Source organism: Hemitrygon akajei, unplaced genomic scaffold (assembly GCF_048418815.1).
Source record: "Hemitrygon akajei unplaced genomic scaffold, sHemAka1.3 Scf000099, whole genome shotgun sequence".
Taxonomy (NCBI): Eukaryota; Metazoa; Chordata; class Chondrichthyes; order Myliobatiformes; family Dasyatidae; genus Hemitrygon; species Hemitrygon akajei.
In genome coordinates, this window is record NW_027331985.1 from 1,988,303 (window position 1) to 2,007,871 (window position 19,569).

General features: G+C 45.0%; 3 protein-coding genes across 3 annotated transcripts in view; 2 read left to right on the forward strand and 1 right to left on the reverse strand.

The window, feature by feature from the left end:
• The window catches only part of LOC140723054 (NACHT, LRR and PYD domains-containing protein 12-like), an 868,270-nt gene that overhangs the window by 822,818 nt on the left and 25,883 nt on the right, over nucleotides 1-19,569 (forward strand). The gene's annotated exons all lie outside the window — the stretch shown is intronic.
• The window catches only part of LOC140723045 (uncharacterized), a 283,480-nt gene that overhangs the window by 16,224 nt on the left and 247,687 nt on the right, over nucleotides 1-19,569 (reverse strand). The gene's annotated exons all lie outside the window — the stretch shown is intronic.
• The window catches only part of LOC140723043 (NACHT, LRR and PYD domains-containing protein 12-like), a 39,727-nt gene continuing 23,370 nt past the window's right edge, over nucleotides 3,213-19,569 (forward strand). Inside the window, exon 1 of the mRNA XM_073037663.1 lies at nucleotides 3,213-3,358. The gene's annotated coding sequence lies outside the window, so the exon portion shown is untranslated. The remainder of the gene's footprint in view (nucleotides 3,359-19,569) is intronic.

Genomic DNA, 19,569 nt, shown 5'->3' on the forward strand with positions numbered 1-19,569 from the left:
TGGGAGGTGAGTAGTTGGGGCAACACTGGGCTGCAGAAGATGGAAATTAATTCCATAGAGGATGAACAAAGAGGTTAGAGAGTATTTGTTACAGAGAGTGCAATGAAGATTCACCAGACTGATCCCTGGGGTGGTGGGGTCATCATATGAAGAAAGATCAAATGTGATAACCTTTCATTTAGAGAATCGAGGACTGAGTGGTGAACACATTGAAATGCACAACATCATTACCGGTTCAACCAGGGATCCCAGTCTCTGAAAAAGGGGTGGACTGTCCGGGACTCAGATGAGGGGAGATGTCTCCACTCCAAGGGTGGTGAATGTCTGTAAATGTCTGTAAAACGGCAGATGTGTGGAGACCGAAGGGATCAAGGAAATGAGGATCGGACTGAAACATGTGGCTGAGATGGGAGAGCAGCCGCCATCTTGTTGATAGTTAGAGGGGCCGAATGGCCACCTCCTGCAGTTTCTCTCTTGATGTTTCAGTGTTGCTGTCCAGTGAGGCCGGAGGAATGTGAATAGAAATTAGTGTTTATAAACATAGACTGATTTACATCAAACCTGCACAATTCTGGTTTGGATCTAAAATGTTTGTCGGACTGGCATGGGATTCGAACCCATAACCCCAACCCAGGGAGGTGGAGGGATGGGACGGGAATATATGGAGGGAAAATGTTAAAATTGTACCCGGTGTAAATATGGAATAATATGGGAAATGCGGTGGGGAGGTCGGGTAGAGTGTGAGGGGCGAGGAGCGGAGTCACCAGGTCACGTGGAAGACCCTCCAGTCGTCACGTGATCCCGTTTTACCGCGGATCTGCAGCATCTGCAGCACACACAAAATGCTGGTGGAACACAGTAGGCCAGGCAGCATCTATAGGGAGAAGCGCTGTCGACGTTTCAGGCCGAGACCCTTCGTCAGGACTAACTGAAAGGAAAGATAGTAAGAGATTTGAAAGTACGAGGGGAAAGGGAAAATGCGAAATGATAGAAGAAGACCGGAGGGGGTGGGGAGAAGCCAAGAGCTGGAAAGGTGATTGGTGAAAGTGATACAGAGCTGGAGAAGGGAAAGTATCATGGGGCGGGAGGCCTGGGGAGAAAGAAAGAGGGAGGGGGGCACCAGAGGGAGATGGAGAACAGGCAGAGTGACGGGCAGAAAGAGAGAAAAAAAGGAGGGTGGAAAAAAACTAAATATATCAGGGATGGGGTAAGAAGGGGAGGAGGGGCATTAACGGAAGTTAGAGAAGTGAATGATCATGCCATCAGGTTGGAGGCTACCCAGTCGGTAGATGTTATTGTTCCTCCAACCTGAGTGTGGATTCATCTTGACAGTAGAGGAGGCCATGGATAGACATATCAGAATGGGAATGGGACGTGGAATTAAAATGCGTGGCCACTGGGGAATCCTGCTTTCCTTGGCAGACAGAGCGTAGGTGTTCAGCGAAACGGTCTCCCAGTCTGCGTCGGGTCTCACCAATATATAAAAGGCCACACCGGGAGCACCGGACGCAGTATACCACACCAGCCGACTCACAGGTGAAGTGTCGCCTCACCTGGAAGGACTGTCTGGGGCCCTGAATGGTGGTGAGGGAGGAAGTGTAAGGGCAGGTGTAGCAGTTGTTCTGCTTACAAGGATAAGTGCCAGGAGGGAGATCGGTGGGGAGGGATGGGGGGACAAGGGAGTTGGATAGGGAGCGATCCCTGCGGAAAGCAGAAAGGGAATGTGGAGGGAAAGATGTGCTTCATCGTGGGATCCCATCGGAGGTGGTGGAAGTTACTGAGAATTATACGTTGGACCCAGAGGCTAGTGGGGTGGTAGGTGAGGACAAGGGGAACCCTATCCCGAGTCGGGTGGTGGGCAGATGGGGTGAGGGCAGATGTGCGGGAAATGGGAGAGATGCGTTTCAGAGCAGAAGTAATGACAGACAGACATACTTTATTGATCCCGAGGGAAATTGGGTTTCGCTACAGACGCACCACCAAGAATAGTGAAGAAATATAGCAATATAAAACTATAAATAATTAAATAATAATAAGTTAATCATGCCAAGTGGAAATAAGTCCAGGACCAGCCTATTGTCTCAGGGTGTCTGACACTCCGGGGGAGGAGTTGTAAAGTTTGATGGCCACAGGCAGGAATGACGTCCTATGACGCTCAGTGTTGCATCTCGGTGGAATGGGTCTCTGGCTGAATGTACTTCTGTGCCTAACCAGTACATTATGGAGTGGATGGGAGTCATTGTCAAAGATGGCATGCAACTTGGACAGCATCCGCTTTTCATACACCACCGTCAGAGCCCCTTTGTTTAAAAAAGGAAGACATTTCCTTCGTCCTGGAATGAAAAGCCTCATCCTGAGAGCAGATGCGGCAGAGACGGAGGTATTGCGAGAAGGGGATAGCATTTTTGCAAGAGACAGGGTGGGAAGAGGAATAGTCCAGGTAGCTGTGAGAGTCTGTAGGCTTGTAGTAGATATCAGTAGATAGGCCGTCTCCAGAGATGGAGACAGAAAGATCAAGAAAGGGGAGGGAGGTGTCGGAAATAGACCAGGTAAATTTGAGGGCAGGGTGAAAGTTGGAGGCAAAGTTAATGAAGTCAACGAGCTCAGCATGCGTGCAGAAGGCAACGCCAATGCAGTCGTCGATGTAGCGAAGGAAAAGAGGGGGACGGATACCCGTATAGACTTGGAACATGGACTGTTCCACAAAGCCAACAAAAAGGCAGGCATAACTGGGACCCATGCGGGTGCCCATGGCTACACCCTTGGTTTGGAGGAAGTGGCAGGAGCCAAAAGAGAAATTATTGAGAGTAAGAACTAATTCCGCTGGACGGAGGAGAGTGGTGGTAGAGGGGAATTGTTTAGGTCTGGAATCCAAAAAGAAGCGGAGAGCTTTGAGACCGTCCAGGTGGGGGATGGAGGTATAGAGGGACTGGACGTCCATGGATAAAATAAGGCGGTGGAGGCGAGGGAACTTAAAATCATTGAAAAAATTCAAAGCGTGAGAAGTGTCACGAACATTGGTGGGAAGGGATTGAACAAGGGGGGATAAGACAGCGTCAAGGTATGCAGAAATGAGTTCGGTGTGGCAGGAGCAATCTGAGACAATGGGTCTACCTGGACAGGCGGGTTTGTGGATCTGCAGCTGCGTTCCGAGGCCCCGCCCACTTACCTGGTGACGGGCGGGCGACATCGCGCATGCTCAGTACGGGAAGGGCGGCGGTGTTTTTCGTTCTTTGTTGAAGCGGGTCGGCCGTGGGATCGAGATCGGGATCGGGAGGGGGTCCTCACCCTCGCCCCCTGGGCTGGGGAGCCGGGGACGGATTATTCTCTGCGGGGCGACGACAACAGTTTCATTTCGGTGAGTATTGAAGCAGGTCCGGAGCGGGGAGGTCCCGAATTCAAACAAGAGAACTGGAGAATAAAAGGTGGGGGTGGGGAAGGGAGAGAGAAACACAAGGTGATCGCTGAAACCTGAAGGGGGAGGGAATGAACTTTCCCGAACTGGCGGCCTCGCCTCGCTTCCTTCACAGAATCTGCCGGGGTCGGTCCGGGTTGTGAGACCTTCACACCGAACCGTCTGAGATGAGCCGCCGCTCAGCCCCTGGTCCTATTAGCAGGATGAAGTAAAACATATTTCGATATTGTTACTGACGGAGAATCGTATAACTTGTGTTCCGTGTGTTATCTGAATGTACTTGCCTGTGATGCTGCCACAAGTCAGTGTTTCTCTGTACCTGTACCTTCCCGTACTTGTGCACTTGGCAATAAATTCAACAGGACCTGAGAAATCTCAGTGAGATTTGATTAGTGATGATCATCTTGGCAGCTCGGTAGGTGGAATGACTGAGACAGTATACTGTTAAATGCAAAACCCTGAACAGTGTTGATGATCAGAGGGATCTTAGACTCCAAGTTCATCGCTCCCTGAAAGAGACTGCACTGATTGATCGGGTGGTTAAGAAGGCAAATGGCATGGTTGTCTTTATTAGTTGAAGCATTGAGTTCAAAAGTCGGGAAGTTGTGCTGCAGCTTTATAAAACTAGTTAGACCACATCTGGAATGTTTCATACAGATCTGGTCGCCCCCATTCTCGGAAGGATGTCGGGGCTTTGGAGAGGGCGCAGAAGAGGTTTACCAGGACACTGCCTGGATTAGAGGGCATGAGCTATAACGAGAGGCTGGACAAACTTGTGTTGTTTTCTCCAGAGCGGCGCAGGCTGGGGTGAGACTGGATGGACATTTATACGATTATGAGAGGGATAGAGTGGATAGACGATATATTTTTCCCCAGGGTTGAAATTTCTAAGATAAGAGGCCAGCCATTTGAGGTGAGGGGGGTAGGTTAATGAAGATATGAGGGGCGTGTATGTTGTTCCTCACCGAGTCTGCTGGGTCGGTCACTGGAATTTGCTCCCTGGGGTGACCCTCCGCTCTGACGCAGTAATCACCCTGTGCATGCTGACAGTCGCCGCCCCCCTCGTCCCCCGGATCGATGGTGGTTTTTCTCCCCGTTCGTTGTTGAAACGATATATATATACCTTCGGGCCGGGAGCCGGGGGAAAAATCAGATTCCCGTCGGTGAGTACTGAGGCCAGTGTCGAGTCGGCAGTGAGTCCCGGTAACTTCCCGAACTGTCGGCCATTTACTCATTTTCCAACTATCTGGTCGTGGAGTGGGGCTGAGGAGGGGGAAAAGGGTCACCCTGATTGAACGCCGGAGCAGAGTCGATGGGCCAAACGGCCTAATTCTGCTCCTATGTCCTGTGGAGCCGGTTTATTGTCGGGGAGACACGGCCACCGATCACGGTATCCTGTTTTCCGCTCTTATTCTGCCGCAGATCTGCAGCCTGCGGGTTTTTCCCGAGGCCCCCCCCCCCCCCCGGTCGATGTGAAAATCGCATTGCGCATACTCACAGTCGGCGGAATGCAGTGATTTTTGGCCGGCGGAGTGCAGTCACCGTTTTGTGCTGACGTGGATTTGTTGGAGAAATCTAATATTGGCCAATGAGTCCCGTTAACTTCCCGAACTGTCGACTTCGCCTCGCTTCCTGGAACTTCTCAAAACTTTTTTCACTTCAGATAAACCGCTTTTAAGCCTGGGGATATGTATCTTCTCCCTAATGGGGGTGGGTGAGAAAAGGGAATGCCCAGGTTCTGGGGATCTTTGATTTTACTGAGGGAGTGGGAAGTCCAGAAGGAGTTCACGTAGGGGAGACTAGTTTCTGTGATGAGCTGATCTGTGTCCGTAACTCTGCAGTTCCTTGCAGCCATGGGCAAAGCAGTCACCATACCAATGTGACTTCTGGTTTGTTCCAGCTTTGTTATTTTCAGATCTTTTATACAGTAGTATTGTGGTGAGCATTTGGTCCATAATGACAGATGAGGCAGTTCATTGAACTCAATAACAGTTTTATCGTGATAAACACAAAATAGACCAGCAGGCACGACCCCAAGAGTGAACCCAACCAGTCTCATACAGACAGGGGAGGCGACCATCACACACCCTGGTTACAGTTAGTGTGACCCAGAAATACACAAGCAAGTAACTGTATAATCCAAGCTAAATGGTAACAATAAATGAACTGGAACATCCCATCATAATCCCACAAAAGCATTTTAATACAAGAACAATAAACAGTGCTGTTCATTAGAAATGTAGGGGCGGGCTGTTGACCAACCCCTCCTCCTGAAGACCATCAGTGATCATCCTTGATCCCTTCTCCCAGCTGATCCCATCTGCTCATTCCCCGCCCATCCTGTTCAACCTCTGTCCAGTCTGTATCCCACCACCTCAATGATATATATCAATAATCTTGTTCAACCTCTGTCCAGTCTGTATCCCACCACCTCAATGATATATATCAACCATCTTGTTCAACCTCTGTCCAGTCTGTATCCCACCACCTCAATGATATATATCAACCATCTTGTTCAATCTCTGTCCAGTCTGTATCCCTCCAACTCAATGATATATATCAACCATCTTGTTCAACCTCTGTCCAGCCCCTATCCCACCAACTCAAATATATATATCAACCATCTTGTTCAACCTCTGTCCAGTCTGTATCCCACCACCACAATGATATATATCAACGATCTTGTTCAACCTGTCCAGTCTGTATCCCTCCACCTCAATGATATATATCAACCATCTTGTTCAATCTCTGTCCAGTCTGTGTCCCTCCACCTCAATGATATATATCAACCATCTTGTTCAAACTCTGTCCAGTCTGTATCCCACCACCTCAATGATATATATCAACCATCTTGTTCAACCTCTGTCCATTCTGTATTCCACCACCTCAATGATATATATCAACCATCTTGTTCAACCTCGGTCCAGCCTGTATCCCACCACCTCAATGATATATATCAACCATCTTGTTCAACCTCTGTCCATTCTGTATCCCACCACCTCAAATTTATATATCAACCATCTTGTTCAGCCTCTGTCCAGTCTGTATGCCACCACCTCAATGATATATATCAACCATCTTGTTCAACCTCTGTCCAGCCTGTATCCCACCACCTCAATGATATATATCAACCATCATGTTCAACCTCTGTCCAGTCTGTATCCCTCCACCTCAATGATATATATCAACCATCTAGTTCAACCTCTGTCCAGCCTGTATCCCTCCACCTCAATGATATATATCAACCATCTTCTTCAACCTCTGTCCAGCCCCTATCCCACCACCTCAAATATATATATCAACCATCTTGTTCAACCTCTGTCCAGTCTGCATCCCACCACCACAATGAGATATATCAACCATCTTGTTCAACCTCTGTCCAGTCTGTATCCCTCCACCTCAATGATATATATCAACCATCTTGTTCAATCTCTGTCCAGTCTGTGTCCCTCCACATCAATGATATATATCCACCATCTTGTTCAACCTCTGTCCAGCCCCTATCCCACCACCTCAAATTTATATATCAACCATCTTGTTCAACCTCTGTCCAGTCTGTATTCCATCACCTCAATGATATAGATCAACCATCTTGTTCAACCTCTGTCCAGTCTGTATCCCTCCACCTCAATGATATATATCAAACATCTTGTTCAACCTCTGTCCAGTCTGTATCCCTCCACCTCAATGATATATATCAACCATCTTGTTCAACCTCTGTCCAGTCTGTATCCCTCGACCTCAATGATATATATCAAACATCTTGTTCAACCTCTGTCCAGTCTGTATCCCATCACCTCAATAATATATATCAACCATCTTGTTCAACCTCTGTCCATTCTGTATTCCACCACCTCAATGATATATATCAACCATCTTGTTCAACCTCTGTCCAGCCTGTATCCCACCACCTCAATGATATATATCAACCATCTTGTTCAACCTCTGTCCATTCTGTATCCCACCACCTCAAATTTATATATCAACCATCTTGTTCAACCTCTGTCCAGTCTGTATGCCACCACCTCCATGATATATATCAACCATCTTGTTCAACATCTGTCCAGCCTGTATCCCACCACCTCAATGATACATATCAACGATCTTGTTCAACCTCTGTCCAGTCTGTATCCCTCCACCTCAATGATATATATCAACCATCTTGTTCAATCTCTGTCCAGTCTGTATCCCTCCAACTCAATGATATATATCAACCATTTTGTTCAACCTCTGTCCAGCCCCTATCCCACCACCTCAAATATATATATCAACCATCTTGTTCAACCTCTGTCCAGTCTGTATCCCACCACCACAATGATATATATCAACCATCTTGTTCAACCTCTGTCCAGCCCCTATCCCACCACCTCAAATATATATATCAACCATCTTGTTCAACCTCTGTCCAGTCTGTATGCCACCACCTCAATGATATATATCAACCATCTTGTTCAACCTCTGTCCAGTCTGTATCCCACCACCTCAATGATATATATCAACCATCATGTTCAACCTCTGTCCAGTCTGTATCCCTCCACCTCAATGATATATATCAACCATCTTGTTCAACCTCTGTCCAGCCTGTATCCCTCCACCTCAATGATATATATCAACCATCTTGTTCAACCTCTGTCCAGCCCCTATCCCACCACCTCAAATATATATATCAACCATCTTGTTCAACCTCTGTCCAGTCTGTATGCCATCACCTCAATGATATATATCAACCATCTTGTTCAACCTCTGTCCAGTCTGTATCCCATCACCTCAATGATATATATCAAACATCTTGTTCAATCTCTGTCCAGTCTGTATCCCTCCACCTCAATGATATATATCAACCATCTTGTTCAACCTCTGTCCAACCCCTATCCCACCACCTCAAATATATATATCAACCATCTTGTTCAACCTCTGTCCAGTCTGTATCCCACCACCTCAATGATATATATCAACCATCTTGTTCAACCTGTCCAGTCTGTATCCCTCCACCTCAATGATATATATCAACCATCTTGTTCAATCTCTGTTCAGTCTGTGTCCCTCCACCTCAATGATATATATCAACCATCTTGTTCAACCTCTGTCTATTCTGTATTCCACCACCTCAATGATATATATCAACCATCTTGTTCAACCTCTGTCCAGCCTGTATCTCACCACCTCAATGATATATATCAACCATCTTGTTCAACCTCTGTCCATTCTGTATCCCACCACCTCAAATTGATATATCAACCATCTTGTTCAACCTCTGTCCAGTCTGTATGCCACCACCTCCATGATATATATCAACCATCTTGTTCAACATCTCTCCAGCCTGTATCCCACCACCTCAATGATATATATCAACCATCTTGTTCAACGTCTGTCCAGTCTGTATCCCTCCACCTCAATGATATATATCAACCATCTTGTTCAATCTCTGTCCAGTCTGTATCCCTCCAACTCAATGATATATATCAACCATCTTGTTCAACCTCTGTCCAGCCCCTATCCCACCACCTCAAATATATATATCAACCATCTTGTTCAACCTCTGTCCAGTCTGTATCCCACCACCACAATGATATATATCAACCATCTTGTTCAACCTCTGTCCAGCCCCTATCCCACCACCTCAAATATATATATCAACCATCTTGTTCAACCTCTGTCCAGTCTGTATGCCACCACCTCAATGATATATATTAACCATCTTGTTCGACCTCTGTCCAGTTTGTATCCCTCCACCTCAATGATATATATCAACCTTCTTGTTCAACCTCTGTCCAGTCTGTATCCTATCATCTCAATGATGTATATCAACCATCTTGTTCAACCTCCATCCAGTCTCTGCTGCCTGGGGTGATGGTAGTGGCAGATACATTGGGACTTTTAACAGATATTTAGATCAGCACATGAATGTGAGGAAACTGGAAGGATATGGACATTGTTCTGGCAGATGGGGTTAGTTTAGTTGGCCACTTCATTAATTGAATAGACTGAGCACTGTGCTGTACTGTTCTGTGTCTCTTGTTGAGATGTTTTGTGGTAATGGAGGGAAAGGAGTGAGTGGGAACAACAGGTCACTGGAGCCCAGTGTGGGAAATGGCAAATCACCCACTTCTGTAGCAGAAACTGAAATCCTGAGTATGTTAAAATGGAGAGTTTGTGCAGTGGGTAGAGAGGGAGGTGAAAGGTACATTGTATTTATTGTAAGAGTTATTGGGTGTAAGAGTGAAATGACATTAACAATTACTTGCGTTTTGTTGAGATTGTACCTGGAATATGGTGTAAAATCCCGCTCCCCATACTAACATGGGTTATATGTTGAAGACACATGCTGTTGAAGAAAGGCTTAAAAAAATAAACCAGCAAACTATAGACCAGTGCTTCTGACATCACTATTAGAAGCACTGCATATGTAAGTATTTGAAAAGACAAGACTGACTTGGAACAGTCAGCATGACTTTGTTTGCTCCTGGCAACACACAGAATTTTTTTTTTGAAGAGGTTATGGGAAATGTTACCAGTAAAGTAGATTTCCTTGTTACCAATCAAGCAAATGTTGTTTACATGGTCTTTTGCAAGCATTTAACAATCCTGCGTGGGAGGTTGGTCAAGAAAATACATTTGCATCACGTTCAACGTAAGGAAGTAAATTGGAGTAGACAATGGCATTTTGGGAGAAGGTGGACTGTGATGATAGATGATTGTCTCCATTAGAAGGTGGACTGTGATGGTAGATGATTGTCTCCATTAATCATTGGGTCCGTTGCTGTTTGTCATCTATATCAATGAGTGGGATGGTAATGTTTTTAACTTGATAAGCACATTTACATGTGACACCAAGATTAGGGGTGTAGTTGACAGAGAGGCAAATTATCTATCATAGGTTACGGGGATCTGGAACAGCTGGAAATACTGAGCTGAAAATGGCAGATGGAATTTAATGCAGGTAAGTGCGAAGTGTTGTGCTATGGTAGGTCTTAAGCAGTAAACAGTAGAGCACTAACGTTGCGGTGGAACAAAAGAATCTGGGAATAGAGGTCCATAATTCATTGAAAGCAGCGCCACAGGTAGATAGGGTGGTTAATAAATGCTTTTGGCATAGTGACCTTCATCAATTAAATTATTGTCTGCAATTGATGGGATGTTATTTTGAAGTTGTATAAGACATCGGTTAGTTGGAATTTAGAGTATTGTGTGTAGTTTTGGTCACCTACCTACAGGAAAGATGTAAGTAAGTTTGAAAGTGTATTGGGAGAAATTTCAAGGATGTTTCCGGAGGACCTGGGTGATAAGGAAAGGATGAATAGTTTCAGACTTTAATCATTGAAATGCTAAAAATTGAGAGGAGACTTGATAGAGCAGGACAACATGAAGATGGGTAGAAATAGGTAAATGCAAGCAGGCCTTTTCCAGTGAAGTCAGGTGGAACGACAACCAGAGATCATGCATTGTGGGTGAAAGATGAAAAGTTTTAGGGGGACATGAGTGGATAAGTCTTCAATCAGAGGGTTGAGAGAATGTTGAATGAGCTGCCAACAGGAGTGGTACATGCGAGCACGATTTCACCTTTGAAAATATGGATGGGTGAATATGGCTACTGTGCAGGTGGGTGGGAACAGGTGGTTCAAATGACTGAGACAAAGCGCCTGTACTGTGTTCTGTTTTGATATGACTCTCTAACTATGACTCTGACTGCTTGATCACAGACAAAGGTTTGATTGAGTAAAAATCCAAAATTAATATCAGACTTGAATGATTTACACCTTAATTCCCCAAGAATATTCAACAGTATGGATATGTTTTGATGTGATGTCAAACTGCACACACGCTCCCAGTCGCGGATCTTTCGTAACTAGGGAAAGACAAAATGCTGGAGTAACGCAGCAGGTCCGGGCAGTGTGTATGGAACTGAATACAAAGGGAGCATTTCAGGCTGAGACCCTTCAGAGGAACTGGAAAGGAAGGGGGAAGAGGCAATATCATTGATTGATTTGGATTGTGCAGGTTGCTTTTCTATGAGACACAGAGCTCAGGGTTTGTGTTTAAACAGCACATTCCTCAGAACAGGGAGCGGCATTTCTGCTGAAACTAGTTCCACATTTCACTCTCAATCCCGTAAACAAAGTCACTTCAGTATTCTATTTAACTATTTCTCCATATGTAAATGTGCAAAGTTGTTAATAGTTTGCAATGAACCTGTAGCATGTCGTAAATGACACTGCTGATGGGCTCGAACCAGCTATGTTACCAATTACAGCTGTGAGTTTGCAGTATTTAATTATTTTTACTTCAGACTCACATTATCTGCAGTAATTTTTAAACTTTTTTTCCCAATACCTTTTTTTAAAAAATGGATCCATGACATTCCCAACTGTGACACTCCTTAATATAAAGACATTACACAGTGTATGAAACATGCATCTTTCTCAGTCAAAGTTGCCAATAACCCTTGAAATATTGTTGATGTAAGGGTGAAGGTGAGGGGTGGAATGAGGTTGAGCAGGGAGAAGGGAAACGGTCAGGGCCAGGGTCTGCAAGGTGGACAGGGAGCAGCTAAGATGAGGGTGAGTCAGTGGAGTAGGTAGATGGGGGGTAGACCTTGGGACAGAATGGGTAGACAGCGGGAGGAGATATAATTAGAGAGAAAGGGACAGAGAGGGCGGAGGGTGAGAGAGTGTGTGAGTGAGGGGTTTGAAAGATGGGTAGAAAGGGGAGAGAGATCTGGAGAAATGGAGTGAGAGGTGGGAAGGGAAAGAAGAGTGAGAAAGGTTAAGAGGGAGTAGAAGGTACAGGGTGAGAGAGGGAGGGACTGTGAGAAAGGGAGTGAGGGAGATAGTGAGAAGAGTAGAGTGTTGTTGGAATGGGACAGAAAGGTGGAGAGGTTGATGGACAGTGGAGTGAGTAATATGTAAAGAGGATGAGGGAGTAGAGCGGAAATGGTAGTGTGAGTGTGGTTTCGGGAGTGGAGGATGGAGATGAGGAAGGAGAGGTGTGGACGAGGGGGCGAGGAGGATGGGTGAGCGAGAGCAGCTGCAAGCAAGCAGGGGTGAGTGACGAGTGAGATAGGCCATGAGGAAGGATGGGGCTGGATGTTCAGTGAAGAGCGAGGGGTGACTGAGTTGTCGTGGCAGGTATATTTAAATTATACTTGCTGACATGTGAGGTAATGGAGGGTTGGAGGATAGCTAACGTTGTTCTGTTTAAGAAATGCTGAAAAATTAAACCAGAAAACATAGGCCAGTGATTCTTCATACTTAATACTTTATTGTCACTGTTACGAACCCCGTAACTGGGTTACTTAACAGCAAAGACAGAGGCGTCCGTTGCAGCCTGATGGTACTATTTTTAACAGTATTTATTAGTAAAAATACACATAAATAATATCAATGCAAATATACAGATAATATACGTCATCAATACGAAACCTAAAAGTGCGGGTATAATAATAATAAGAAATAAGCTCTATCGTTGTCTAGGGATAATGCATTGTCCGATGGAAATATAAAGTTTGTTTCAGTTCACACAGGCTCCAGTGTTTGTTTGTTGCTGTGTTGCAATTGTTGGAGAGAGAGAGAGATAGAAGAATGGGAACAGTTACCGCTATTGTTTTTGCCAACCTTCCTTTATGATTTCGATCCGTCGGTGTCTCGTTGTTGTGGCTGTTCTCCTTTAGCTAAACCGTTCTTCCGTGATGAGCCCGCCACTCAGGCAAGGGAGGACGCACACGAGCTCTCACCGGCTTTCGCAAGAAAACGCTGTCACTGGATTTCTAGCGTTTCTCCTGGTGCGTCTGAGGGGTGTTCCCCAGACCCTCTTATCCTCACTCACGGGGTCTCAGATGTCAATCAGGTTGGGATGATGCAATCCCTCAACCAGACCACTCTGGTTGTCCCTGAGGGGCTTCAATGAATAGTACAGTACTCAATACACAATTCCTTCTCCAAGAGACAATAGCAGTAATCAGTGGTTCCATTCCGCTTTTGTTAGGAGACATTCCACCTTGTTGTGTATTCTGTGTTGTCTATAACAACTGCCTTTGCTGCGATCCTGCGTCTCTCTCTCTCATTTCTGACATGCTGTGTATCTCTCTCATTTCCTGGATCTGAGACCCGAAATAATAGCGATCTTGTGATTCTCAAAAAGGGGGGGGGCAACTTTGCTCCCTTCATTCGTAACATCACCAAACAATTAATACTAGAGCGTACAATCGTTACAGCAATATTTGATTCTGTGCTTTGCACTCCCTAAAGTACAAATTGAATTTATAAATCATAATTAGAAAATAGAAAAGGGAAAGTAAGGTAGTGCAAGTTAGGTTCGGTTATTTGGAAGGTACGGCCCAGATCCGGGTCAGGATCCGTTCAGCAGATTCTGACACCAGTAGTGTGAATGGTATTGAAAGCACCACATTATATAACTATTTGAAAAGACAGGACTGATTTGGCATGATCAGCATGACTTCCTCTGTGCTTGGCAATGACAGAATTTTTTTCGATGAGGTTAGGGGGAATGTTACGAGGGAAGTAAGTAAAGTCAATGCAGTGGACGTTGGCAACATGAACTTTTGCAAGGCATTTAACTATCCCCTGTGGGGGTTTGGTAAAGAAAATTCATTTGCTCCAAGTTCAATGTAAGGAAATAAATTAGAGTAGACAGTGGTGTTTTGGGTGAAGGCCGACAGTGATGATAGATGGTTGTCTCCCTGATTGGGGGTTTATGACTAGTGGAGGGCCACAGAAATGGTAGCTGGGCCATTGCTGTTTGTCATCTATGATAATGTGTTTAACTTGATAATCACATTTGCATATGACAGCAATATCAGGGGTGTAGTGGCAGAGAGGCAGGTTACAGTGGGATCTGACGCAGCTGCAAATTCTGAGCTGAAAATGGCAGATGGAATTTAATGTAGACAAGTGCAAAGTGTTGCACTATGTAGGTCTTACACAGTAAGACTGCCAACACAGATGCCTTGTGCAGGAAGGCACAGAGTCGACTGTACTTCCTTAGAAGGTTGGCGTCATTCAATGTCTGCAGTGAGATGCTGAAGATGTTCTATAGGTCAGTTGTTGAGAGCGCCCTCTTCTTTGTGGTGGCGTGTTGGGGAGGAAGTATTAAGAAGAAGGACGCCTCACGTCTTAATAAGCTGGTTAAGAAGGCGGGCTCTGTAGTGGGCAAAGTACTGGAGAGTTTAACATCGGTAGCTGAGCGAAGGGCGCTGAGTAGGCTACGGTCAATTATGGAAAACCCTGAACATCCTCTACATAGCACCATCCAGAGACAGAGAAGCAGTTTCAGCGACAGGTTACTATCGATGCAATGCTCCTCAGACAGGATGAAGAGGTCAATACTCCCCAATGCCATTAGGCTTTACAATTCAACTGCCAGGAATTAAGAACTTTTTATTATGCTTTTTGAGTAGTGATTTAGATGCATATCATATTATTACTGAGTGAAGTATGTATGTAATTAGTTTTTTTTGCTACAACAAGTGTATGGGACATTGGAAAAAATGTTGAATTTCCCCATGGGGATGAATAAAGTATCTATCTATCTATCTATCTATCTAAACGATTGTGCACTAAAGAGTGCGGTGGAATAAAGGGATCTGGGCATACAGGTCCATAATTCATTGAAAGTAGCGTCACAGGAAGATTAGGTCATAAAAAAGAGCCTTTTCCAGATTGCCTGTGTAAATTAATGTACTGAATCCTGGAGATGGGATGTTGTTTTGAGGTTGTAAAAGACATTGGTGAGTTCGAATTTGGAGTATTGACTGCAGTTTTGGTCATCTATCTATAGAAGACAAGTAAATAAATTTGAAAGAGTACTGGGAAAATGTTTTTCTGTGAGATTCTGAGCTTGGGGTCTGATGTAAGCAGCTGTCTGGCCCCGACCATTCCACAGAACTACAGGCAGTTCTTCTTAAAGCAGAACTTTAGGCCATTCTGCTAAAACCATATCCAACTCTCATTCGGGTGTTAAAACATTCACATTATTAGTCTGTTTGACTATTTCTGCTGCAGGGAGGGTCAATGAATGTGAAAACTGATAAAAAAAAGAACACTACCGATGATTTCGAAACCACAACATTACCAATTACAGATGATGCTCTGCTTGCTGCGAGTTTCTGGAATTTTATAATTTTTTCCTTCGGACTCACATTGTCTATATTTGTTTCTAAAACATTCTTTTCATGATTCCATAAAAACTCAGTCTGTGACTGAATCGACATTCCATCATGGCTGATCCCCGATCCCACTCAACCCCATACATCTGCCTTCTCATCATATCCTTTGATGTTCTGACGGATCAGGAGACAATCAACCCTTAAATACACCCATGGATTGTCCTCCACTACAGTCTGTGACAGATTCACTACTCTCTGGCTAAAACAAATCCTTCTTTAATCTTTTCTAAACGGTCGCCCCTCAATTTTAAGGCTGCAGCCCCCAGATTTGGATACCTTCACCACAGGACGCATCCTCTCCACATTCGCCCCAGCCTGTCCTTTTAATAGTCAGTAGGTGTCAATGAGATTCCCCAGCATTTTTCTAAATTCCAGTGAGTACAGACCCAAAGCTGCCACATGCTCCTCATATGTGAATCCCTTCATTGCTGGAATCACCCTCATGAACCTCCTGCGGTCACTCAACAACGACAACACATGCTTTCTGAGATATTGCGTCCAAAACTGTTGATGACACTTGAAATATGGCCTGGTTAATGTCTCATAAAGACTCAGAATTTTCTACTTCCTTTTATATTCTATTCCCCTTAAAATAAATGACAACATTGCACTTGCCTTCTTTATCACAGACTCAACCTATAAATTAACCTTCCAGGAGTCAGACCCGAGTACACCTGATTCCCTCTGCACCTCTGATGTTTGAACATTCTCCCATGCAGATGACAGTCTACATTGTTAGATAGGGATAGACAGGCGGTAGCTGGGCAGGAAAAAGAAGGAGAGATGGAGAGGGATGAAGGCATGAGAGAGCGGGGAAGGGTGTGGGGAAAGAGGAAGGAGAGTTGAGCATGGGATGCGTAGAGCGCGGGAGGGGGATGGAGAGAGCTCGGGGTAGGTGGGGAAGGACAGGGTGGGAGGAAAAGTGGACGGGGGGTGGGAGTAGAGCGCAGCGGGGAGGGGGCAAGTGGGAGGACAGCGCGGGAAGGAAAGCGAGTGTTTTGTAATGAGCGACAGACACTATATAACCGAATAACCTCGGGTGTAGCGGCTCAGACTGACATCTCTGTGTACGGTGAGCAGACTGCTCACCCGGCACCTCACTGAACTCCGTCGGGTTTCAACATCACAGTAAGTGTTCTCTCCGATTCTTCAGAACCAGGGAGCATTTACAATGGGGTTTGGCTTTTGTCGGGCTTGGGAGGGAAGTCAGTGGGAGAAGGGAACTCTGAAATCTTCAAATTAACAAATTAATTATTGACCAAATGGATTAAAAGAAACAATTACCTTCAACTACAAACATTCTCCAGTTGGTTTCTACTGAGACACTGTAGAAAAACCTTTCTGCAGTGATATGCGAAATGTCCCCCCAGGACAGTGAAAGAGTCTCTCTCCCTCTTCTCCCTCCCTGACACACATTCACTCACATACACAGGAAAAACTATTGAGAATACAGAACTACTGTAAGATATTGGCATTCGGAACATCGCCGTGGACTGTGCCACAGATCGATTCATTTAATTAAGTCGCAAATATATATATATTAAAACTACAGATATTGGGTGTTTGAAGTAAAATAAACTACTGGAAACTCTCAACGTCTAATAGCAATTGTAATAAGTAGACATTCAGATTGCAGACACTGGTGAACTTTCTTTTCTATATCATCGGTGTTTGAATGTTTTTTCCTGTTACAGAAATATTTAAATTCAGTGTTAAATTAGCTTTCTTCACAGTTGAAGGTGAGTGCGAAATGTCGAAGTAGTTAGTTTGTTTTCAGCAGAGAAGCCACTCCCTGCTCCGAGGAATGCCTGCGTGTCAGAATTTGCCCTGCAGACAGGCAGCAGCTTGCACACAGAAAATTGCACTGTGAGTCTCACAGAGCAGCAACACCGGCCCCTCCCCCATAGTTACTAAATGACCCTCGTCTGATGGTCTGGTGTAAAGTTAGAAGGAAACGACTTGAAAATATACCCACAGGGAGACTGAACATTCTTAGTGAATTAAGGTGAATTCAGCTTCTGTTCTTTATTTCTGATCTTTACTTCCAGTTGACACGTTAACCGTGTTTTGGATCAGTGATCAAGAAGATATTCGCAAACAAGAGAACATCTGTAGATGCTGGAGCAACACACACAAAATGTTGGAGAAATTCAGCAGGCCAGGCAGCATCTTGGGAAAGAGTGAACAGTCAACGTTTCGGGCCAAAATCCTTCGGCAGGACTCCTTTCCCAGATGCTGCCTGGCCTGCTGAGCTCTTCCGGCATTTTGTGTGTGTTGCAAGAAGTTACTCGCTCTATTTTGTCCCTTCTGTCGGTCGTGGTATTTGTGTTCTTGCATTATCCTGTCTGCACGGTTGAGATTCTCCACAATTCATGTCAAGGATAAAAACAGTTCCCAAATCAGGAATTAAGATTCCAAAGCAAGTGTGCCAAAAGACGTTTAGTCAACACAGCTTCTGTTTCCAAAACTTGTGACTTCAGATGAATGCATGTCGTTTTTCTCAGGACTGTGTTTATTGTTGGTGTTTCGAGCTGATTTCCTCAACGTCCTTTAAAAGAAAAGACGTTGATTCTGTTCAAGGTCTCGATACATAACAAACATTGGGGGTGGGGTGGTGACAGGCAGCATTGCAGAGCGAACACCGTGATTTCACAGTGTGGGGCAGCAGGCTCGATGGGCTGAGTGGCCAATTTCAGCCTGGTCTGTGCACAAGAAAAGCTCTGACTACAGAGTTACTGTAAACTAAGTTAATAAGTACGGACCATGGCAAATAACCTACTGTTGAACAAAAAACAACTAATGCAGTAATTAAATCATCCAGAACGTTGACTGAGATGATAAGCAACAATGAACCTGGCACCGACCCCCACTGCACCCCACGAGTCACTGGTCTCCAGTCAGAGAGTCAAACCATCTTCCACCACTTACTGGCTTCTCCCGCAAAACCAATGTCCAAACCAATTTACCACCTCATTCTGAATGCCAAACCTTCTTGACTAATCTCCCAGGTGGGACTCTGCCAAATGTCTTCCTACATTGTACTGAACTATATATTTTTAATTCAGTAAATTAAATGTTCTCTCTCCCAGAGCAGTAAGTGTCACGTTGTTCCAGTCTGATAACTGTCCAACAACATTCTTGCACATCATACTTTCACTGCTCTGGGGAGAAACGAACCATAAAAGTTAGGAAATGGGGGGGGGGTAGACACTTTGTGTAGCTGTGCTGTTGCCCATTGTCTGGGTCTAGGATCTGATGAGCCCAGGGCTGCTGCAGGACCATCCACACTGCAAGTGTCCTCTCAGGGCTGTGGGAACGATTCTGTTTCAAAAAGCCTCGGATATCCCTGTGAACACAGCCCCAAATAGGCAATGCCCAGAGTCCAGCTCTCTGGAAAATGAAACGATAAAGATGGTTTCCCATCACTGACAAGTGGAGCAGCGGCATTACTGGCTCACGATGGCTGTGATTGTCCCAGGGATGAGGATGTGATCTTTGGCTGTCCAGCTGCACAGTTTGTTATTGGGGAACAGAGAAGAACATGGGAAGTGGATCTTCAGCCCGATGGACTCAATCGGAATTAATCCCCGAAGAGTCATCAGGAGGATGTGTCATATCACAGGCATACATAGTGAATGTTGTTGGCTTTGTGGCAGCAGTACAATGCAATATATAATAGTAGAGAAAAAACTGCATTACAGTAAATATCTGTTACTAAAAGTTAAATAATTATTGCAAAAATGAATTCAGTGAAGTAGGTTCATGGGTTCCATGTCAATTCAGAAATTGGATGGCAGAGGGAAAGAAGCGGTTACTGACTAATTGAGTGTGTGCCCTCAATCTCCTGTACCACCTTCCTGGTGATACCAATGAGAAGAGGGCATCTCCTTGGTGAAGCAGATCCCTAATGACTGATGCCGCCGTTTTGAGGCATCGCTCCATGACGATGTCCTGGATGCTACGGAGGCTACTG